The sequence below is a fragment of the Prosopis cineraria genome, unplaced genomic scaffold (genome assembly GCF_029017545.1).
Source record: "Prosopis cineraria cultivar Desert tree isolate PC_DT_omini unplaced genomic scaffold, ASM2901754v1 PC8, whole genome shotgun sequence".
Classification (NCBI taxonomy): domain Eukaryota; kingdom Viridiplantae; phylum Streptophyta; class Magnoliopsida; order Fabales; family Fabaceae; genus Prosopis; species Prosopis cineraria.
The window spans coordinates 28,703,250-28,728,606 of NW_026555339.1; the positions used below are offsets into that span (position 1 = coordinate 28,703,250).

The 25,357-nt window shown below is 32.3% G+C and overlaps 1 long non-coding RNA gene across 1 annotated transcript; it reads right to left on the reverse strand.

Moving 5' to 3' along the window:
- Positions 1-106: 106 nt before the first annotated feature.
- LOC129317799 (uncharacterized) lies at positions 107-3,436 on the reverse strand. The gene is made up of 4 exons (XR_008595049.1): positions 3,132-3,436; positions 2,932-3,038; positions 1,222-1,451; positions 107-518 (listed from the first exon to the last, which is right to left on the reverse strand). It is a non-coding gene; the product is annotated as an uncharacterized LOC129317799 (long non-coding RNA).
- Between the last annotated feature and the right edge of the window lie 21,921 nt (positions 3,437-25,357).

A 25,357-nucleotide genomic window follows, 5' to 3' on the forward strand; every position in this document is an offset into this window, starting at 1 on the left:
ATCATCTTGAAACAGCTAAAGAGGTCACAGGTAAAGCTATTAAAAATACATCCAAGCTATTGCAACCTATGCATGTTAAAAAGTCCAGACAGAAGCATATTCAACATGCTTGAAATTTTCCATTTAACCATTTCCCTACTTTTTCTCCCCAAAGGGTACAAGATGGCGAATCTGTTGCCCAATAAAGTTATACAGATAAAAATTACCATAATCAGCTCGTCAGCTTGGCCAAATATAAAAAAAATGAAACATTTACAATGAGAAACACGAGATATTCAAAATAAAAAAATAAAAACCATTTAAATATATATCAAAAGAAATTCACACAAATTTTGAGACCAGGCCTAAACAAAAGCATTTACGATCTAAACTAAAGCATAACATTTTCCTTCATATACTTTTCTCATCTCAGCTTGTGCTTTCTCCATACCCTTGGGTTTTTTACCAGCTCTGCCATTGGCCACTATCGTTTTTGACGAATTTCCACTTCCAGCACTGAATATGCCCTGCGAGATACCCTATCATTAAAAGAATTTGAACAATAGGTTTTAGCAATAGGTTCTATTTAATGATGATTCTAACTCGAAATGACAAAGAAGTGATTTAAATTCAAGAGTTTGAACTTTGAGAGGACGTGACCTCTTGTTCTGTCACTTCAGTGAATTAATTACAATTGTTGAATAAACAGTAACGGCAAGAAGCTAATGATTCCACTTTATATGAAACTGAAAATGGAAGCATGTTCTGGTGTGTTTTCTACAATTTTCTCTTCCTATTATTGTTTCTGAAGCCAAAAGATGAAAAATCTGAACTTTTCGCAGTAACTTCTGCATTTACAGATCAAGTGGAACTGCCTTACACCAAAATCACTAAATGGTTAAGTATGAGTTTATACTTAAGACCAAACAACTCTATTTAAGTTTTACTTTTATCCTGCAAGCATAATTAAACAAAGAAAATAAGTGTTTGAACAAAGACCAAGAAGCACAGTTATAATCAAGGACATTGCGGTATGAAATTAATTAAAGTGTTACCTCATATTTAAAGCAAGTAATAAGAATGAACATGGTTCACTTACTCATCTCATTTCTCAAAGACAGTCATGGTCATTTATTTCTTACTGCATGTAGAATACACTATAATGCTGGAATAAAGTGCAATAACATGATAATATGCTTGTCAAACCCACAACAACTAAGTCCTTTACAATAAGTTACTTACAAAAGTGGATGTCATGCCTGCGAAAGCTCCAGCAGCAAGTCTTCCAAAAACACACAGTTCATCATTCTTTCCCCTGAATATTTTGTATAAATCCAGAAGTAGAAATCTAATATTTTGTGAGGGCAAAGAGAACCATCCAGTAACAGAGTAACATAGGCCAAAAGACAGGAACATCAAAATGGAAGAGAAGGTCATGACATGCTATGCAGAAAGCCTTTGTGATTGAATACCTATAACCAAAATAAAAAAGTCACTCATCCGCAACTACTTACCATGAGAAATAGGCAAGAAATTTAGTGATTCAATCCTCAAAATCACATTATATATTTTACCAAATAGACAGGATACACACATTATATATTTTACCAAATAGAAGCAATCTATCTCTTCATCAGATGAAGGAAAATGAATTCAAAAGAGAAATCAAAGCGCGCGAGTTGCGAAGCATGAAAGAAAGGAAATGCAGTTAAAGTTGAATTTACTAATTTAAAACCCCCATTATATGCAATAAAGAGTCAGTCAAAAAAATTAATAGAAATTGAAAAAGAAAAAACCGACCAATAAGGACAGTTCTAAGAGAATGCATAGAGAGTCTATGAAGCACGGATGCTTCAAAAAGTAAACAAATCCATATCCAATACGTATCCAATACAATACTTATAGGATACTTCAGCATATGTATTCCAAATTCTAGCATTTGTAATATAATGTTTTTCCCAATAATTTTTTACTATATCACTTAAAAACTTGAAAAAATACCTAATATTTTGGATGATTATTATAAATGTCCTCATCTTACTTTATAAATTCTTGTTTGAGAATCAAAATACCTATACCTATATCATAAAATGATGAAATATATATTATAAATATCTCAGACAGTGCAAGACATTTTATGTTAGGAAGACCTTAATAGTAAAGAAAACAAAGCAAAGAAAAATCAGAATAGACCTTATAATAAAATTGTCTGACCAATCAGAATCAACCAATAGACTGACCAATTAGCTTCTTTCTACAAGATTTGTAGAATGTACTTGATTATTCTTAGATTCACAAAGTGAACAACAATACAACATGACACTACCATAAGATATGATGTATTGATTCCCTAACACACAAGATGGATAGCTAACAGGTATTACAAATACGATAAACCCACTCAGCAATCAACAGAGTAACCATCGTTTTGAAACAATATATCATAAAATGTTAGAACCTAAGCTTTCGAACCCAAGAAATCACAAGTACTGTTGGAATCAACTCAAGACAGACCTAACCACTATTAGTTACAATCTAACGTTGATATTGACTAGAAAAATGAGTAAGTTATATCTACATTCACTCTTATACGGCCCATCTAGATAAATATATGATAAATTCACTTAGCAATTAACAATATCAAATATGTGATGAAACTACTTTCTTCATTACAAGGAGCCATCCTTTTGAAGGATTCTATGGTATGATGTTAGAACACTAGGAGCTCTGGTACATGTACGCATCCACTAGTACTATTGGAGTTAAATCAACACCTATCTAACACCCCCCAAGTCCTTAGTGTATATCTTATATTTGCTACCATACTTTCTCAAATCCATTTAATTAACACGTCTAATTCTAAAACAGAGTCTAATTCTTAAACAGAGATCGGCAGAAATTTGAGAAATAGTATATCAACTGTGGTTGTTGTGACCGATAAACGAAAATTACTCTGATACGAGCAGTGGCATCTTGACAAGCGACGCAACGTTTCACCTCGATCTGCCTCGCCATCGCCACCTTTCGCTGCCATTTTGTTGATTCCACCAATTCATGGCCTAATTCCGTAATCAAACCAGAAACATAACTAAAATTTCTAGATTGAGGAAATTGATATGAGAAAAAACTAATAATAATAGGCAACAGTATACCTTCGAGCCGTTGTAGCACTCGGAGGTGTTGAAGCCTCAACAGAAAGAGAGATACAGCGCTTCGTCAGCGACTATGAAAAACAACTACATATCGCTCTACCCAGAGAAAGAACAAAGTTATAATGCCTGAAATCATGTTTTGATTTCAAAAACCCTTCTTCGACGCCGTCTGAAACTCTTCTTTGTGCTTTCCTTGCTTCACTCAAGCTTCGATTGATCGATTCGACGCTGTCTTCACTCTCCAGTCTCCACTCTCAATGTCAGCCACTCTTTGTGCGACTGCTATCTGTTGCGATGGCTTCTTGATTGGCCTATTAGTAAATGTTTATATCCCACAAGTATATTTTTAAACTTTTAATTTTATAAAATAATTTATTTTAAACTTTTAATTTTATAAAATATTTTTTTAATTTTTTAACTCTAACAGTATTAATAAATAGTGTAAATAAACTCTCAAATAAAGTCTCATATGTATGTATGTATGTATGTTTGATTCTAAGCAAGTATCAGTAAATAATTTGTATCTTGGTTTGTGTCGTGGCTTTTTAAAATTTTAATTTATCTCCCCCAACTGACTCAAATCTAATATATCTCCATGTCATCAATCATTGATCCCCTCATCAATGTACAAGAGATCATACTCGTTTGGGACAAGGAAGACCCATCTAGAAAAAGCAAAGTAGCAGCAACAATGTCACTGAAAGCACATAAGTGACTACAATTAGGGGAGAGCATCAGTTTGAAAGATTCGGTTCTTTTCAAAATTATTGAAACTCACAAACTGAAGTGCAAAAGTTTTCTTAACCGAACTAAATTAAAATTTTAAAAGAATCGAACTGAAATTTAATAGTTCAGTTTGATTATTTATTTTAATTATTGAGCTTTTTTATAAACACATTGGGCTTACTTTTTGTCAACACATTGAGCCTTTTTGTCAACAAATTGGGCCCATCCAAAAAAAAATATAATACTGATTAAGAAATAAATCCCCCAACTAAAATGGGAGAAAAAACAATCTAGATTCTAGATTGGACCGATCTAAATAGAACATGTCACATGAAGAGCTGCATTAAATAAAGAAATTAGATCATCTAATGGCGTGAACACTGACACTACCAAACTAGAAACCAAACAACATGAAAAAGCATTCCAAAATAAAAGAAATCAGATATAATAACTTAGCACCTGTATTATATTTTTTTTTTGTACCAAAGAAAGCAAATAATTGATAAATTTCACATATAATTTATAAATTTATAATTCACCTACTATAAATTCATAATAATCCATCACATAACAATAATAATCCCTTAAAAAACTACAAATAAATCCAAGAGTTTTAACATAATCTAAAATAACTAATCCAATACATTATTACAAAATATTAAGCAAAATAATAGAAGATAGTCAATCCATTACAACTTGTAAGTTTTCGGCTACCAATGATAGTCTTTGCTTGAGCCTACATTATAAAAAAATAGTTAAATTAAACATTTGGCCAAAATATTATCTTTATAGAACAAAGCTTACTTGGTAGCCACTAAGAAAATGTGCAAGCTGTTACAGAATTAACCACTAAACAAACAGTAAGAAGAGCTATACTAAATGAATCAATTGCCACAATCTAATAGTCTAATAGTAAAAAGTAGAAGTTACAAAACTACAAAAACCAACAACAAAACAAAAATCACAACTGAATGAACCAATTGCCATAGCAATAATGAAAAGTTACCTTGAAGAATTCACACAATATCCATGGCTCATTCCAATCCAATTCTATGAAAATCGACAAGTAAATCAATTTATGAGTTAAATTAAATCATAAATAAAAGAATTTTAAAGGTAATACAGCACATAAATAACATAATATTATAGAAATTTTACCTCTCTCAATCCTTTGAATATCATCCAATTTCACTTCTACAACCATAAGAATGGAGTGACGAAGCCAATCTTCAGCACAAATAAGGGCTTATTCAACTTTAGGAGTTATTGGTATTGTCAAAACATCTCTTGTCATCCTTGAAATAATAGGATATCTAGGACTATTCAACTTCCACCAGCCTAAAAAATCAAAGTTAGCTTTATCCATTTCAATTTCTTCATTCAAATATTTATCAACTGCAGTTCTATTAGATTTCCCACCAAGGCAGTCACTTAAAAACTTTTTCTTTTTTGATTCAAGCAACTTTCTAACCTTCATAGCAGGGTTATCTTCATCATCAAAATCAACTTGGATTTCATCTACAAGCTGCTCTTTTTTAGATTGCTTTGAGGGAGAGACATGCTCTTTATACTCATGGAATAAAGCAATGAAAATATCCTTTACTTGCTTTGCCAAATTTTTGCCAACTTCACCATCAAAGATTTTACAAAGAGCAAATTCAACCCATTCCAACTTATATCGAGGATCTAGAATAGTAGCAACATAAATGAGTTGGTTCATCCTTAAAGGATCTCCCTAATACTTGTCATACTTTTCTTTCATTTTAAATGCCATTGATGATAGCTCAAAATCATCATTCTTTGCCTACTCATCCAAAAGGCAATATGGCATGTGAATCTCATAAAACAAGCTATTGGATGTAACATAAAAAGCACTAGAAACACGCAAGGTCATCTCATAAAAATGACTCAAAAACATCACCATCCCTCTAAGATTCCTCCAATCAAAAGCATCAGGAACCCCCTCCCTTTGTTCAAGGTCAATTCGAAACTAAGGGTCTTTGTCCTCAAACCTCTTAAAAGCTGCCTCAAATTTTTTAACAGTCTCTAACATTAAATAAGTAGAGTTCCACCTAGTAGAGACATTTAGAGTTAAGAGGTTCTTACTTTGAATCTTCTCATCCTCACAACTCTCTTTAAACTTTTTCATTTTAAGGGCAAATTGCCTAACAAACTAAATAGCCTCTCTAACTCTCTTCATAGAACTTCCTGTTAATCTCAACCCATAAACAACAATTAGATTTACAATGTGAGCAACACACCTTATATGTAGAAACTGACACTTCATAATAAAAAAGCCCCAATTAGAAATTTTTTCTTTCAAGTATAAGAGAGCAATTTCATTAGAAGTAGCATTGTCTATTGTAATTGTAACACCCTATCAATTCCCCATTCAAGCAAACATTTCTCAATTTCTATTCCAATATCCCTCCTCTTGTGACTAGATATTGGAACAAAATTCAAAATTCTTTTAATCAAATTCCAATCAACATCAATCAAATAGGCAGTAATACACATGTAATTGATTCTTTGAATAGAAGTCCAAGTGTCAGTTGTTAGACAAACCCTTTATTTGTTTCTAATCAAGTAGTCTTTGAATCTAAGTTTTTCATCCATGTTAATTTTAAAATAGTCACGAGCTATTGTCCATCTAGAAGGAACCTTAAACTTTGGTTGAGCAATAGCCATAAAGCATTTAAACCCAAACCCATCAATAAATTTAAAAGGCAGTTTATCAATAATAACAATATTTGCCAAAGATTTTTTAATTCCTTCTTGATCAAATTTCTAGTTAGCAAGAATGGAAGCATTATCATCTACACTAAAATTTAAGTGGGTTTGTATAGCTTCCTCAAGAAGAGGCTGTTTCTTACATACACCCATATGATTCTTAAGTGCAGTAGTCCTATTCTTCTTTAGATCACAACAAAAAAACTCCCTTTCACAATAATTGCACTTACCTTTAGTCTCTCCATGCTCATTAACATATTTGTGGAAATGATCCCAAACTTCAGACCTTGGCTGTATGGCCTTCCTTTTTCTTGAACTCACTTCAATATTAGATGTTGAAGCTAGTGTTAGAGTTTGACTATTTAGAGTAGCCATTTGTCTTTTAGCTTTACCATGAGTAGACATCTAAACCATTAAATTAGAAAATAATAAATTAAAAGCGAGAACAAGAAGAAAATAAAGAAGGAGAAGTCTTTGAAGTTTAAATGCACAAGCAGAAATTAGAATTATATTTACCTTAAAATTATTAGTTTTTAAGATAAAGGGATTTATAATCAAAAGGAAATATAAAAGAGAGCCTGACATGCACTTCCCAAGAGTTCAAAAGAACAAACACAATAAAGAAGGAAGAAGAAAGCCCGAGACAAAGAGAGTTGCAAGTTGAAAATAGAGAGTTGAAGACATACCTTGCAAGTTGCTTGATTTGAGAAGGAAGACTAAGCCTGGGCTAAGCAAATGAAGGGAGATAGAGAACGAACAGAAGAGGGAGATGGAGCCTAATCTGAGAAGGAAGATGAAGCTTGAGTTAAGCTTGAGCTATAGTTTGTGCCTTCGTGAAATAGTGGAAACTAAATGAGAAGAGAGATGAGAGAGTGAATAGTAGACAATGGTGAACAGACAGGAAAGGAGCGGCTAGGTTATGGTTCGTGCCATAGAGACTGAGCTCTGAAGGAGAAGAGTGCCGCCGACTGCCGAAAAAGTGAAAGAGGAGAGCAAATTAGCAAAGTAAAGTGAAATAAGGGTTTAAGTTTTGACGCTGTGGCTGTGAGTTTGTGATTGTGAGAGTTGAGATTGTAACAAAGACACAGGGCAATCAAGTTTGAGAGACAGAGAGAGTGAGTGATGAGGAAACTAGTGAGGGTTTTTTTACTAAACCTAAGTTAATGGTATTGGGCTTGGCTAGCAGCTAGTAGGCTTCTAAGTTCTAATATGTTATTTGACATCTCCCTCTTACTCCCACCACATTTTCATTTATCAAATATGATATTAGTATTTCTAAAAATATATTAATAAAAATAAAAATAATCCTTAATGATATAAATCAATTATGATATTTATAATTATATATAAGTAATTTTGGTTAATTCAGTCTATTTGGTTTTACAATCCTCAAACTAAATCGAACTATTTAAACCAAATTTTTTTTAAAAAATAAATCAAACTGACCATTTAAATCAAATAAACCGAACCAAACAAATCAAACTCAATTTGATTTGGTTTAGTTATCAATTTCAATTCAGTTTTGCTCACCCTTAACTACAATGATTGGTTTTTAAAATAACATGCATAACAAAATTTTAGATTAGCCTAATAGCATCAAATTTTCAAAGTAGCAACACACTAATAAAGCAAAACTTTCACTGAATTACCTTAAAAAGAAATCAAGAATGGCCTCTAAGTCTTGTCAAATATTATATTCTAATGCTTTATCAGCCCAGATATCATTAAAATGGACCAACACATCACACAGTCAAATAGGGGCAATATTCTTGGACCTTGCTTCTCCCCATTTTTCTCTCTCTCCATTTTCTCTCCACTTTCCATCTCAATTATTAGATCCATTTTTAAATGGTTGCAATTTGATATTTCACAAAATTATTATTAAAATGTGAAATTTAATGAAAAATAAATATAATAATAATTTTATGAAGCATCAAATCTCAACTACTCAAAAATGAATCAAATGATTGAGATGGGAAGTGGAAAGGAAATGGAGAAAGGAGAAAATAGAGAGAAGCCAAGTCCAATATTCTTAACCAACATGTGAAACCTGCATTTTCATTTATTGAAGATGAATCCAAGAACCTGATCATATTGAAAAAATAAAAAAAAGGACCAGAACTAATGAGACCCCAACTCTATTTAGCATCTTATTTAGTGAACATGATAATCTCAGTCATTCATTCACAAAACACAAGTGCAAAGGGAAACCTAGTTTCTTAAATAGCAAAATTTGAGAAAACAAGGTCAATGACCTTGAATTACATGTCACTACACTAATTATACTTATAAGCCAAATACAATGTCAAGTTTGGATAGATCTTGCTCTACGCTAGACATTCTCGCCCTTGCAACATTAAGTTGATCTCCTAAGCTGCTAACATCAGACTTCAATTGTACTAGTTGCTTCAACTTGTCATTGAGATCAACTTGCATGTCCATCACCCTTTGGCGAATAGATGCCAACTAATCCTCGTCAAAGCTAAAAGATTCCAATTCGAGACATAAATCTTCAAATTTCTTCCTCTTTGAGTCATCCATATCCTTTAGTTTCCCTAATTTTAAAAACTCCAACATGTCAATTGAGGACTTAAAATTTACAAAACCTAGGGGACTTTTGTGAGATTTTCTAGTTCCATAAATGTGGATATTTGACAAATGCCTCATCTAGCAAGTGAGCACGTCGGGATAGACCCTGAAAACTAGCTAACTCTTCTACCATTTGGTGTTGCTTCATTGAAGATGAAGTTGGAGCTTCCATAGTTGTGGGTATGGCAATGATGCTAGAACTTGGTGAAAGTAGTGCTGGATGCGTAGGTAGGGGAAGCAACACTACAAAAATAAATGGTACCAAAGTTTTGATTCAAATCTTTAGAATTGGAGAATGTCAAAAAGTCATAGTACTAAATTGCAATTTGAAAACATTTTTGATTGAATTATAAAAATTTTAAATATTACAAAGCAACTTGAGGAAATTTTTAAATCATACATTTGGATTGTAGAAGAGCTTGTAGTGGGTCTATCACAACTTGTGGTAGGTCAAGTTCAACCTGCGGTTGTTTCTCAATTAACTTCTGTATATGCAACCAACAATTTTAGCATTTTAGTTTGTCTTCTTTATTATGTATCCCATTAAGAAGCATTTAATGAACCCACCTGAGATGAAGTTCCCACTGTTAATTTTTCTGGTGGTGAATCTTTATGAAGACTTCCATTTGTAAATTTTGTGCTAGTCCGCACATTGATTGCAAATTGATATATCATTTTAAAAGTTAAAATTCATTGGTGAGCTCAATTTTGCATGCCCAAAATAGAAGCTAATTTAGTGAGACTATAGTACAATAATATGAAATAAATTAGCAATCATCAAGATACACCACTCTCTAGTTTATTGAACTAACCTGATAAATGTTCTTCTCTTGAAAGCTTTCTTGAGTCTCAACAATTACATCGATATTTTGTGATTCCACATGAACATTTACTGCTACTTGAACCTCATTGTTTGAGTCTTCAAGAAGCTTTTGTTGATGAGAAGCTATAGTATAATATGAAGATAAAAATAAGAGATTGCTCATGAAAAAAGTGTAAACCAAAAGGGAATTTTAAATTTTATACAAGAGATACCATCTTGCTTCATTGACTGAAAATGTGAACCTATTGCCTTGACAAATGACTCATCTTGCAAGCAAGCATGTCTTGCTAGACCATGAAAATCAGCTAACTCTTCTACTACTTGGTGTTGTTTCATCGAAGATAAAGTTAGTGCTTCTGAAGTTGGTGAAGGGGTAGTGATGGTAAAACTTGGTGAAAGCACTGCTGGACCTATATGTAGAGGAAGAGACACAACAAGTAAAAGTACAAGTAAAAGTGATCCAAATTTCTTCTTGAATATTTAAAATTAGAGAAATTTGAGGTGTCATAGCAACAAGTTGAAATTTAAAACTCAGTAATATGTTCAATTGACAATTTATAGTCATTAACATTATGAGCATCTTGGAAAGATATAACAGTTCTTTTTGACAGTTCAAAACATACCCATGTATTCTTGAAGAGCTTCTTGTAGATCCGTCAAATCCTATGGTTGTTTCTCAAACAACTCCTGTATACCAATCAACAATTTAAACATTTTAGGTTGTCTTCTATATAATGTTATCCTAAAATAAATAGTGTAATGAACCTACTTCTGATAAAATTTCTAGTTTTAATTCCTCAAGTGCAAGATTATTATAAAGACTTGCGTTTGCTATTTTTATGTTACACTGCCCATTAATGCCTAATGATTTACTTTATCAGTTTCTATAACTTCACTGAGAAGTTAAATTTATATATCTCAAATAAGGCTAATTAACATGGAATAGTTTGCTAATGTCAAAGAAAGTAATACAAATTAAGAAAAACATTTCTCAAGTTCACTGAACTAGTAGGATAAAAGTTCCAAACAATACCTCATCAACATCTCTACTTTCCTCATAGTTTGTGGTTCTATGCTCAATTATACTGTTGCTACCCTTTGGTATAGCAGATTCTTCTTCTTAATATTGTTCTTCTCTTTCATCCATATCTCTAGCATCATCATCACAGTAATGTTCTTGTTCGACTGCTGCTATTGCTTCTTCACCTTCTAAATGAAATTAAAAAAAGAATATTAAATTTATAAAATTTCATGTACGAATTATGGCTAAATCTATTGTTTCTTAAGTTATGTGAAAGAGGTCATCACCTGGCGATCTCACTTTTGAATATAAATCAGGCATGCCAATCAATTGTGGACATCCTCTTATATGTGGTTCATCCAAGGAAGGCCATTTTATATGATAATTTTGAAGGAAGATGCTAATAATATTTGGCAAATTAATGAGCTTGAATACCTTTGGAAATTGAAGATCAATAATCTGGTTTAGATTTTTATCTTCCCCAAGATTGTATTTTCCAAACACATGTTTCAACTCATAAGCATCTTCAATCTTAAGACTCTCAAGTTAGTAGAGGCTATCAGTGAGAAATGATGAAATTATGCATTCTAGACGTTCACATCTCTTGACATTGACTTGTTTCAATTTTGGGAGCACAGGACCTATAAAAATAATGTCATCCTCCTTCTTATCTTTTATTATATGTTTCAATGTAGAGCAATCCCTTATTTTCAGCATTTCCAACAATATCATAGTGTGAGCACTAGAATATGTGAAGACAGATGTCAAATTTGGACAATCCTCCAATTGTAAGCACTTAAGACTACACAAGTTCAACCTACCAATAGGGACTATACAATGTAATTGGCTATACTCCATTATGTATAGCTCCTCCAATTTTTGAAAAAGGCAAGAAGGAGGTGGACCATGACACAAGGCTTCTAAGCTCCTCATTGTTTTAAGCTTCAACTTAAGCAACTTGGAGAAGATAGTTCTAACTTGATAAAGTTGATGATTTGTGGTGTCAATCAGGTATTCTATGATGTTAGAATCACAAAGTAGAAATTCAATTAACTCTCTCATACATTCTCCTTTTGCTAGAATCATATCAAGAATGACATTCTTACAATCACCTTGGATTTTTTCCAAGAAAAGAACCTCCAAGTTATGTGCTAGATCCTTGATTGCTTCATTTAAGATTGAGATATTAAAATTATTTAAAGATATGAATTTTGACTTCAAACCATCCTTCAACGCCTCTATGAAATACTCCATTTCTAAATGATACCTTCACAACATCTTAAAGGAGCCAATTTGATGAAATAATTCAATAACATTTGATGATCAAACATAGTTTCTTGTAGATTATTTCTACTGAAATATAGCTCTTCCAGTTGAGAACATCTTATTAGAACCTTAAGAGGATTGCCTCCTATGTTACTTCCAGATACTTCTAACAATTTTAACTTCCTTGTTGTTGCTAATTCTTTGGGTAACACTTTGATTGTACAATGTGATAGTTCAATAGTGTCAAGCTCCTCTAATTTTCCTAAAATAGAAATGTTGTCCAATGTCTATCCTTTTAAGCAAAGAGTTCGAAGCTTATTTAGTCCATAAATTGATTTGGGTAATAGAGTAGGTTTTCTTGATATAGATGTATTTTTAATAGCCAACACCTTGAGCTCTATCATCTCTTTGAAAAATACATATGGAAATTCTGATGAGCTTCCACCATCAATGGAAAGAAATAGAATCTCAAGTTTAGGACAATTAAACTGAGATAGAAATTCATTGCTATCATGCCAATATAGTCTTGTTGTATCTTTCATATAATCCCTTTCTATTAAGGCCTTCGGATTCTCTATAGGCCTCATGATCACTTGAGTTTCCTTTGCTATCCACAAGGCTACTTCACGCACCAAGTTATGCAAGTAAATGAAATGTTCATTAAGTAGCAATAATAAACAAGAATCCTTCAGTATACTTATGGTTGCATCTACTTTGCTTCTAGTACTTTCATAAGAGTTTACATCCTCAAATATGCCCAATCCAAATGCAAATCTGATCAAATTTTCAAGAGAAATGAATGAATTTTTTGGGAAGAGAGCACATAATACGAGAAGTGATCTTGTTGCATTATCCCCCAAAATGTCAATGCATAATTTCAAACATTTATGAGGATTTTTCCTTTCATCATCTATAACCAGTGTACAATCTCTCAATTTTTTCAATACTTCCTCCCATATAGCTATTGGTTTACACTTCAGAGATCTAGCTGTAGCTATAATTGTAATGGGAAGTCTTCCGCATTCTTTTGCAATCTCTTATGTAAAAGCTTTAAATGTATCATCTATTGTCCCAGCATTTGTTTGGAATAAAAAATAAGCTTCCTTCTCATTTATAAGTGATAAATAGATCATTTTTTGACACTCCATCCAAGTACATATTTGCCGATCCCGAGTAGTTAGAATAACTTTGCAACTTTCACTAAGAAGAATCCCTATATCTTCAAGATTAAGCACTTTCCATATATCATCCAAGACTATAAGAAATTTCTCACCACTATTTAATCTCATAGACAATCTTGCAGCTCTTTGGCATCCACTTTCATAGCTATTAAATGAGAAGCCTAAATGCCATGCAATCTTGTTTTGGATAGTAGAGATCTTTGGATAATTGCATACAAGGACAAAGATCACCTCATCAAAAAGCTTCAAGTCATCTACAGCTTCACACATTTCTAAGGCCAAGAATGTTTTACCACAACCCCCTACTCCATAAAGCCCAATCATATTATTGTCATTGCCTTTTAGCGCTATTAACAGTTCCTCATACGACCTTTTTCTAGACTCAAACAAAATGAAATTTTCTGAATGAATATCCATGATAATTGGTTGAAGTGATTTTGATACTAACCTTTCATTGAACTACTTCACTGCTTTTATTATCCTTGCTAAATGCTTTCCTACAGTATATCGATGTAACCAATTAGGACAAATCCCATAACAGAAGCTTTTGGTTGCTTCTGCTTTGCTTTCTAGCTTTGCCATTTTTTCTATGAGATCTTTTGCCCCTTCAATTTTTGAAGAAGATTTCCTGAAGGCTCAAGGACATTTTCATGGACTAGCATGCTTTCTCTTATTGATTTTAAGTTGTCCTTTTCTTTAACAAGATTTGTAAAAAGAGCATTGAACTGATAAAAATAATGAGCTTGTCGGGTTGTTGCTTGCACAACACGTTTCACCATACCAATCTGAACATTGATTCTCATGTCTTGACCACCCAATGCTGAATGCACCATGTCCTGAATAGAAGCACTAACAATTAGAAATCAATTGTCGTAATTAATAGTCCAAGTTATAAGTTAGTGCATTTATGTATTAGAAATCAATTGTTGTAATTACTAGTCTAAGTTATAAGTTAGTGCATGTATGTGTGTGCGTGTGTGTACTATTTCAAAAACTATTATTACCTGATTTATAGCTTTGTCACCATCCTTCTGTCTCCCTTCAGAATGTAAATTAGGAAAGTCGCCCAACAATGGACATCCCATTATATGTAGTTCATCCAAGGATGACCATGTAATATGAACATTTTGAGAGCCAGTACTAATAATATTTGGTAAGTCAATGAGCTTGAATACTTTTAGATCTGGAAGGTTAATGGTCTGGTTTTGATTCTGATCTTTATGATTGCATTTACCAAATATATATCTCAACTTATGAGCATCTTCTACTTCAATACTCTCAAGTTGTGAAAGGCCACCAGTAAATAGAGATGGTAATATGTATTCTAAATGTTCACATCCTTTGATAATAACTTGTTTATTTTGGGAACATAGGCTCTATTGAAATAATATCATCCTCTTTGTCATCTTCTATGATTTGGCTCAATTTAACACAATATATTACTTTCAAAACTTCCAACATTACCATTTTTTGAGCAGTAGCAATTGTAAAGAGAGATGTTAGTTTTGGACAATCTTCCAATTCTATAAACTTGAGATTAAATAATGTCAACTTGCCTATAGATACCAATTGGTTACATTGTGATATGAATAGCTCCTTTGAATTCTCGAAAAAGCAAGGAGTTGGACCATGACACAAGACTTCCAAGCACTTCATGGCTTCAATTTTCAACTTTAGCAACTTGGAAAAGAAGGTTCTAGCTTGATATGGTTGACAATTTGTGGTGTCAATCAAGCATTCTATTTTGTTAAAATCACAAAGTAGAATTTTAGTTAACTCAATCATAAATTCAACTTCCATTGGAATCATCTCAGGAATGAAGCTTTTACAATCTCCTTTGATCCCTTCCAAGAAAAGAACCTGTAGTTTTTCTCCCATAAATCGCAATGCTTTATTTGCAGTAGAGGCATTAACATTATTGATAGATATGAATTTTGATATTGAATCATCCTTCAAAGTATCAATGCAACTTCCAATTTCTAGATGATATCTTTGTAACTTCTTAGAGTGGCCTATATGGTGAAATAATTCAACAACAATCTGATCATTTGATGTCTCTTTTAGAAGATTGTTTTCAACAAAATACAACTCTTCCAAATGAGAACATCTTGATAGCACTTCAAAAGGATTGCCTCCTATTCTACACCCTAATACTTCCAACAATTTTAACATCCTTAATTCTATTAATTCATAAGGTAACTCCTTCACTACACAATATAATAATTGAATAGTGTCAAGCGCATCTAATTTTCCTAAAATTGAGATGTTGTCTAACGTCCATCCTCTCAAGCAAAGAGTTCTAAGTTTCTTGAAATCCTCAATTGATTAGGGCAACAATAGATTTGGGTTTGTCCAAATAGATGTATCTATTATGGCTAGCACTTTAAGCTGCATCACCTCTTTGAAAAATGTTTCTGGAAGTTCTAATGAGCATCTATCATCTCTAGAGATAAAAAGAATATCAAGATTTGGACAATTTAACTTATCTAGAAATTCATTAGCATTATGGCAATATAATCTTCTTATTTCTTTCTAATAATCCATCTCTATTAAGGTCTTTAGATTCTATCTAGGCCCCATAAGCACCTGTGTTTTCTTATTTTCTACCTGCAAGGCTACATCACGCACCAAGTCATGCATTTCAATAATATGTCCTTCTTCTTGCAACAACAAACTGCAGTCCTTGATTTTATCAATAGCTGCACTAATTTTACTTCAAGTTCTTTCATATGAGTCACTAACATCCTCAAATATGCCCAGTCCAAATGCAAACTTGGTCAAATCTTCTAGAGTAATTTTTGAATCTTCTGGGAAGAGAGCACATAATAAGAAATCGATCTCACTTCACCCTCTAAATGATCAACACTTAATTTCAAGCATCTATAAGGATTTTCCAGTCCCTTTTCAATATCTCATGGCCTTCGATCTTTTAATGTTTCCAATGCTTCCTTCCACACATGTATAGATTTTCCCTTCAAAGTACTAGCCACAGCTTTTATTGCCACGAGTATTCTATGACATTCATTGGTGATCTCTTGTGCCATAACATTATCCTCTATTGCGCCAGCATGCCTTTGAAACAAATTCCAAGCTTCCTCTTTAGTTAGAAGTGACAGATGAATCACTTTTTGGCAATCCATCAAGGGACATATCTATTGTAAACGAGTACTTAGAAGAACCTTGCAATTTTTTTGGAGAGGAATCCCTATGTCTTCAAATTGTAGCACTTCCCATACATCATCTAGATTACGAGATACTTCTTATCCTCTGCAAATCCCATGGACAGTCTTGTAGCTCTAATGTGTTCGCTTATCTCTGCCTCAAAATTCAATCCTAACCAATTTGCAATGTCTTGTTGAATAGTTGAAATCTTTGGAGGATCAGATACAATAGCATAAGCAACCTTATCAAATAGCTTCAAATCCTTTACTGACTCCTGCACTACTTTTAACATGGATGTCTTGCCACAACCCCCCATTCCATAAAGCCCAATCCTCGTATTCTCACCATCTTTCAGTGCCATTAAGAGTTGATTGAGAACCTCTTTTCTACTTTCAAATAAAATGAAATCATCTGACTTACGCATGGGTTGAAGAGATAGACGATGTGCAAGCAATAGCTTCTGTCTCAAGCTATCATTAAGCTGCTTCATTTCTTCCATCACTTCTCCTGCTTGCTTGCCAACAATATATCGACCAATCCAGTTAGGCAAAACAGTACTACAGTAGCTCTTGTTTGCTTCTGCTTTCACTTTCAACTTCTCTGCTTCATCTAAGAGATATTCTACTTTTCCCAACTGCGTCTGAGTGTCCTCTGAAGGCTCTTGAGTATTTGCTCTGGCTTTTCTAACTTGGATTTGTATGCTTTCTTTTGCTGATCTTAACTTTTCTTGTTCATCACCCAAATCTATAACGAGCTTGTTGAATCCATAAAAATAACGAGCTTGTTGTGCCACTTTTGTCATTAAATTTGTCACTAATCCAGCCCTAAGATTGACTCTAAAGTCTGGACCCGACATTAAAACTAACTTGACCTGTATAGTAATGACCAAGATAAATTGTTTAGAAAGCCATTCATGCTACATCTAAGCAAGTGTACAAGACAAATACATAGCCATAATAAGCCATTAATCTATTGTTTTGTTGTTCTTTAGTTCCACTGTTTGACTTGAATGCATGAAGAACAAATAGTAGAATATTTGATGAAGAGAAATGTGATGAAATTGAAAAACATGAAACAAATATACTCAACTTACCTTATTAAAAAAAAATCAACAGTGTCTTGAACAAATGACTCGATTAAGGCAATTAGCTTGAACTTTGTCACCCACGGTGAAGCAAATATATGGAAAGCCAATCTGCCCAAGTTTTTCTTGATGTCAGAAAAAAAATTGGCACTAATATTTAAATTAAAATTAAAAATATGTTTTAAATTAAAATGCCATTAACAACATCAATTATTAAAGTGGATAATGGAACTTTCAAACTCTTTAAATTTATACCAATCATCATTAAAGTCTTGATTGTAAATATAAGAAAAATGAAAGTACAAATTTATTTTAATTATATATTTATAAAATTGATTGTAAATATATAATTTTCCTTCCATAACCATACATGCACGTCATATAATCCAACCCTCCCCCCCCAGCGCAAAACAAAAAATCCTTGCTCTACCGTTGCATGGCACAATTTGCTAGACAACACAGTGTGAAGCCCTGCACAGAGACTAGCTAAAATTCTGGAAGAGAAAATGGGTCACAAATTATGAAGCATTGATACTTTAAATTACTTTAAGTGTTCATATTGTTATCGTGTCTGATATCGATACTCGCCGATACTTTTTCAATATATATTCTAATTTTTGATATATATCTCATACTTTTTTTTGCGAGTTGATACTTTATAACTGATCCTTTAAGGCTAATTTTAAGAAATTAAATTTTATTAAATATTGCAATATTAATTTTTTTTATTTTTAATTAATTTATGTGATTTTTTTTAAAGTCAAAGATTAAATTTTTTCTTAAAAAAATAAGTTTTAGATATAATAAAAGGATAAAAATTATATATTTTTTAATTATAAAAATTTAGGAATATAATCTTTTGATGTATAAACCCTAAGTTTGGAACTATTGACAATGATTAGGTGGTAGGCAACTAGGTAGAGATGAATTAAAAGTATAATTAATGATTATATTTTTCTTGGTATTATTATAGAGAACTATATATGCATGCTAGGTTAGATATTTTTTAAATTAAAATTATATTTTTAATAACTTTTTTATTTTTTATAAATATATTTGTATATATAGAAAACGTATCATATTTTATATTTTTAAAAATAAAAACATCAACAAATTAAATATGCGTTCGATATGTGTATCACTATCTATGCAACGCATTTCACAAGTCGACTTTGTTTGAGAAAAAAATGTTTGACTAGCACTTGTTATCTTCAATTGAATCTATATACTCCATGACTATTGAGCATTCTCCGAAATTCATGAGAAAATATAATTTAAGATAATTCATTTGTTTTGAAATTAAAATTTAAAGAAGACCAAGGAGGAGGCTAACCAATAAGGGAATAGTACTAAGTTAGGCTAAACTATTCCGACCAATGAGAGGACACAATTCATTGGCCAATCAGCTGCATCTTACAAGATTTGTATAATTAGGTTGATTAGGCTAACCAATGTGAGAATAGTATTAACTATACAATAAAGTATTCTGACCAATGGGATGACACTATTCATTGGGCCAATTAGCTGCATCTTACAATATTTGTATAATTAGGTTGATAGGTTGATTAGGTTGATCCCAACTTAAACAATAGTTTTTTAAAAAAAAATCCGAACATTTATATATATGTTAAAATTAATTATAAATAAATTCAAAATTATGACTATTTCATAAGCTATTAGTATTTGTTTTTCTTTTCAACTTTTCAATTATACTTTCATAAAAATTTATCTCAAAACCATATAAACTCTAGTTTATAAATCATTGTTTTGTGTTTATAATTGATTTTGGTATGTATAAAAATATTTAAATTTTGTTAACAAGGGCAAAAATACCTTAAGACAACAAAAGTGCAAAAATATCCATGAACTCTTTTTTAATATGGGCATCCGTTCTTGAATTATTAAATTTCACTAAAGTTTATTTATGTTAATAGTTAAAAAGAAAGGAGCAAACATAAAGTGTCAAAATACCCAAAAAAAATTTCAAGAGCTTCTAATATCTTTAAGTTAATAATAGTGTATGGGTATGTATTAATTTTATAAAATAAGGCAAACTTCCCTATATTTTATTTTATAATTTTTAAATAAATATAAAAAATTAAAATTTCAATTGTCTAAATTTAATTTCAGCATCCAACTTGAGAGAGCTCAAGTCTATTGTGGCTGCTCTGTCCAATTGTTTCTTTTTTGTCATTTTATGAGATTTTTTTTTTGACAAGATAAGATTGATTTAATACTTGACAAGGGTGAGAAAGATACTAGCATCTGTAATGAGAAGGGCTTAAATTTGACCCAATAAATAGTTTTTCAACCCATGCCATTTAGAGTAGGAGTCCAATACTCCAACCCCTTATGGGTTAGTATTGGCCCACTTAACAATTTTTTTTTTCAACAAAAAAAATCTATGAGAAGAAATAGGAAAGGTTCAAAGTTTTTACTTTTAACACGACTCACACAAAACAAAATTGAAAATAAAAAAATAAAAAACTTTAAAAAAAAAACCATTCGTAAGTTGGGTTACTTAAAAGTAAGCTTTTTAGATAGGATTATATATTAGTTTTAACCCTCTCAAATATGTTTAAAGACTATTAAAGTCTCTATATATATATATATATATATCACCCAATTTATCAATTACAATATATAATAATTAAAAAAATTTATTAACTACAATACAATACGACAATAATATAACAATACTAAAATCAATATATAAACCCAATATAATTGAAGATATAATTAAAAATAAAAAAAATTAATTAATTAAAATTAAATGGTGAAATTAATATATATATATATATATATATAATATATCACATAATATTACATATATGTACATAAATAGGCAATAGGTTTGTAGACTATATCTTTTAAAAATAAACTTGATATATTTAACTAAATATGCCTCATCAAATGTCAAAGCTTAATTTAGACTTATTTAATAAATAAATTAGACTGAGCTTAAAATATGTCAAGCAATAATTGTGGCTGGCTTATTTCCACTCCTAATGAAACATAAAATCCCTATTGCTACTACTGGGGGATGGACTTTTAACAATGATTATTTTAAACTTTTCATATCGATTATAAGGAAGTAGTAAAAAAGAGGGAAATGAAAAGTCAACTTTCAATATTGGTTATTTAACCGTTATGGAAAGTCTGCTTTCCACAATGATTATTTCCAGAAAACTGATGTTAAAAGTTTTTTAACATCGATTTTCTATATAACCTTTGTTAAAAGTTTATTTTTTAAAATTTTATTTGTTTTTCTTGAAATCCAGAACTTTAAACCTGTAAATTTTATAGTTTATACAGCAATACAGCCAGCTAGCCAATAGAATCACAATGAGTATACAACAAGTTAGTGAGTTACGACTACACTAAGATAATATTTTTTCCATATAATTAATATTTATATATATATATATATATATATATTTGTTCAACTACTAAAACTATAAGACTTTGTTCAACCTCCCTTCACTTTGAAAAGCATTCTTGGAGAAATTGTTGAGCCAAAACATCTCGAATGCCATTGATCTCTTCTTCATTATAAGGCTATGTATTATATAAAAATCTAAATAACAATATTAATCAGAACAATGTTTCAAGGAATTAAATACAAGAATTTAAACTAAAATAACAACAAAATTCCTCTTGTAATCTTTTAGTACTCCCAACTTAAACTATCTCATACATGTAACGAATAACAAAATCTAAATATTTCACTTGCAATCTTTTGATTCTTACAAAAGATTATATTGATCCTCTCTACCCGTCAGTAAACTCGCTCCCCAGTTAATGCCTTGGGAGCAAATTCATACTTTTTTGAGCCATTAAAAGCATTTTCAATTTAGGATAAGAGTGGTACCAACTAAGAAATCTCCTATGACTAAAGTAGGCTTCCTTTTATTCATGTTTCAAATGTTGAGATTGCGTACCTTCTTCACAAATAGGACATGCTTTATGTAACATCCCAGTTTTTAATTCCCTGATTTACTAAGATTAATTAAGATAATTAAGTAAGCTGAGGTGGTGTGTGGCCAGGGAAGTCTAACAATCATATTTGATTGTGTTTCAGCCCTAATTATGGGTCCAATATCAAGTCGGACTACCCCAATATTGAAAAGAGAAGAAAATAGAGATAAAGTGCTGTTGTGCCACATGTTGTGGTGTGAATTAGGTCCACCACTACGCACAAACACAACTGATGTGAGGAGAGGACCTCTCTGTGCAATGCGCCGTGGTGCACAACCAATTTCTGCAACTTATCAGTTGGGAATTGTGATAGAAACAGAAAGAAGAGAAAGGAGAAAATGAAGAGGACAAGTTATGCACTGTTAGGGTTTGCTTTTAGATGGCATTAGGAATATTTTGAAGCTAGAAACACTTGAAGTAAGTTCCCTAGACCCCATTCCTTTTAATGTCTTCCACATTTATCAATTTTTTGTTAGGGTTTGATGGTGAGAGATGATTTTCGGTGCATATAGGTTATGGGTCCAAAATCTATTGACTCAAATAGAGTTAATGGGAGTAGATTAGAGTATCTAAACTTAGATATATTGGGTTTTGCCACTTTTGGTGGTTGGGCCTTACTATTATGCAAAAAATAACATTAATGAGGGTTATTGAAAGAGCGTGATGCCATTAATGGGAGTTTAATGAGTCATTAATGTTATTAGGGACTAGAGAGAGTTAATAAACTCAATGGGTAGGCTTAAACTCATACAAAGTGGGCATTTGAAAATTTAGAAGTGGAGAAATGAGAGTTGAATGCTTGTGTTTGGAAATGTTAATGAAGATTAACTTGATTAATTGTAGATTAAGCTCTTAGACACCAATTTAGCTTGGGAATTCAAGTTTGGAAGCTATAATGTTGAGGGGTAAGTCTTTGAACTCTTAAAGGTTTGAGGTAATCGAGGAAACCCTACTTTAGGTAGTTATATGTTAATTGTATTGTGATGTTAAGTATGTGTTATACATATGAATTGTGATTGGCAAATGTGTGTTTGTCATGCAATGAAAAGTTATGTTTATATACTTGCTTCAAATGAATTGTCAATGTAGCAAGAGCGATTTTTGTAATGATATGTGAAATTGGTTAATTAATGATAAGTTTGACTAAAACGCATGTGTTGAGTTTGAAAGTAGTGACTATATGTGAAAATATGTATTATAAGGTTGTGTTAGGCTATGCCATCAATAGACCAGTGAGGTAATGGTGAGCCTCAATGGCCAAAAGACCCTAGAGGGTGTGGTGAGATATTACATTTGAAAGTAGAAATAATGTTGAGAAAGTAAAAATTATAAAAATAAGTAGATATCATATATGGTATGATCAGTTGGCAGGAGTTCACTTAAGGATTAAGAGTAGTTAAAATTCATATGGTATTTAGGCTGCCCTCTGGTGCACTGGGCATAGCCTTGTCCCATAGTTTATTGAGGGACTATCCCATAATTTGTCAAGAGACTAAAACCTAACTTTCTCTAATAGTTTATTGAGGAGAATAGCTTACAAAATACGACACCTGAGAGATTTGAGAGTGGGGAAAGCTGTGGTCTGAGAGTGAGTCATGTGATCTTTAGTCAGGTCATACCTCACAATTGATGAGCTTGGATACTTCGATTACACGAACAGAGCTATTCATTGTTATATAGCTCACAGTTTCAGTCTGAGGAAATAAGGAAGGTATAAGGTTGGTTGATCATTACCTATGCAAACTTATGATGTCTCACATGATTGTGATGTGGCAATTCATGTGGATAATGGGTCATGGTCATATGTCTAAATGTATAGTGACAATACACTTAGTTTATGTGAGATGGAAATGGATTAAAGGTGTAATGATAAGTTTTGATATGTGGATAAATACGATTTAAGAACTTGGTTTCATATGTGACACCCTGTCCTACTATCTAGACACTTAGTAAACAATTATCAAAAAATAAAGGCTACACCCACTTTATTTAATTCAAAGCATACTTTTTTTTGGTTCATCATAATTTAAAATATAACCAAATTCTAGAAATCTTAATTTAAGCTAGTTTATGGTGGACTATAGTCCAATGACTAAAAGAAAGTAAAAAGAAATATGGTCTAAAAATGACAAAAGGTCTTATAGTCAAGGCAAAAAGTAAATATAATCCTACATGTACTGCAAGGAGTATAAGAGCCAAAGGCTTACTCCTCTGGTGCCTTCTCTTGATTCTTACTCAAGCCTTCACCTAGAAAATTATCCGTGATGAACAACAAATACCAGGTGTGTCAGATGCTAAGTCTCAACTGATAACAAAAGAGTCCCGAGCTCCCTTACCGTAGTTCACTCGAATGTAAAAGATGCACAAGGCTTTGATAGAACAAGTATTTTCTTTTATTGAAATGCGAGGAGTTACAAGTCTAAATTAAAAGTAAAATTAACTGATAAAACTAAAGGCTAAAAAGTGTAAAAATGTGAGTCTTTGATTGAGTGTTGACTGTCTTTCTTTTATGTTTTGTCTTCTATTTATAGTGTCAGAATGGTGGTAGCTTCTCCCTTAATACCTAGCACATTTTGTTAAAAAATCAAGGATCTCACGAAACTCATGGCATGGTCTTTATTTCGAGTTTCCCATTTTTTATAATTAGCTCATCTCACCGAGATACTTAGGCACGATATCCGTAGATTTAGGAATTATTCGAGATTTTGTCTTCTTATGCCAACGGTCCAATGTTTGTAACTGATGGGATTTCGACATGTTTATTTTATCATGGCCTTTATTGAGCTTTAGGACTGGCCCTTTTATTTATATTGGGCCTGACTCTTCAGTTACTCAGCCCAACTAGCCTTGTAACCTATCTGAGCAACATTTCATATTTTAGCCTAAACAGTGTCCCCCACGTGCTAATAGTTGATAACGTAAGCCACGTGGCACGTTTGAAAAAAACTAAAACATCGCTTTATCTTTGAGTATCCTTTATTAATATAAACTCATTTCTTTTTCTGGTCACTTCTCTTGCCCTTTTTGTCGTTTCTTGACATTCAAGCATTTGCTCCCTTACTCCCATCTTCCCTTCGCTCTCAAATGGCTTCCTCCACTTCTACCGCTACCTCTACTGTCGCTCCGTCTTCTACATCTATTGGAAGTCTTCCTAATCCTTAGCCACTATCCAAAATCTCGTTGCCTCACTTGGCGGGTTTGTAACGGTATGTATTTAAGTGTTAAAAACATTCTGATATTTCTTTATTTTCTTTACAGAAAAACATTTCATTCCATGATTTCGTCGCTTTTTGGTAAGCTTTTTACTTTTCCTATTTAACCCTTCTATTCTATTAGGGGAAATATACTAACTGCTCTTTGTTTTTCTCCAGTACTTCTCCTTGGAGGTTTCAAATCTCCAATAATAGTGACAGTGGGTACCTGACCATTTCTCCCGACATGTTTAAAGTAATAGCCCCTACTCAACCAAATCCCTAGCTACTGACCTTTATTCGCAATTTGGTCTTAGCTCGAACGACTTCACCTTTTCCTAAGTCATCTTGTTGAAAGCTGAGGAATTGGCCCTAGTCTTCTCACACTTGGGTCAATTGGGTGAGGCGCTTGAAGCAAACTTATGCGCTCCAGTGGAAGGAGATGGGTCTTTATGACCTAATTCAACTGTCCTCG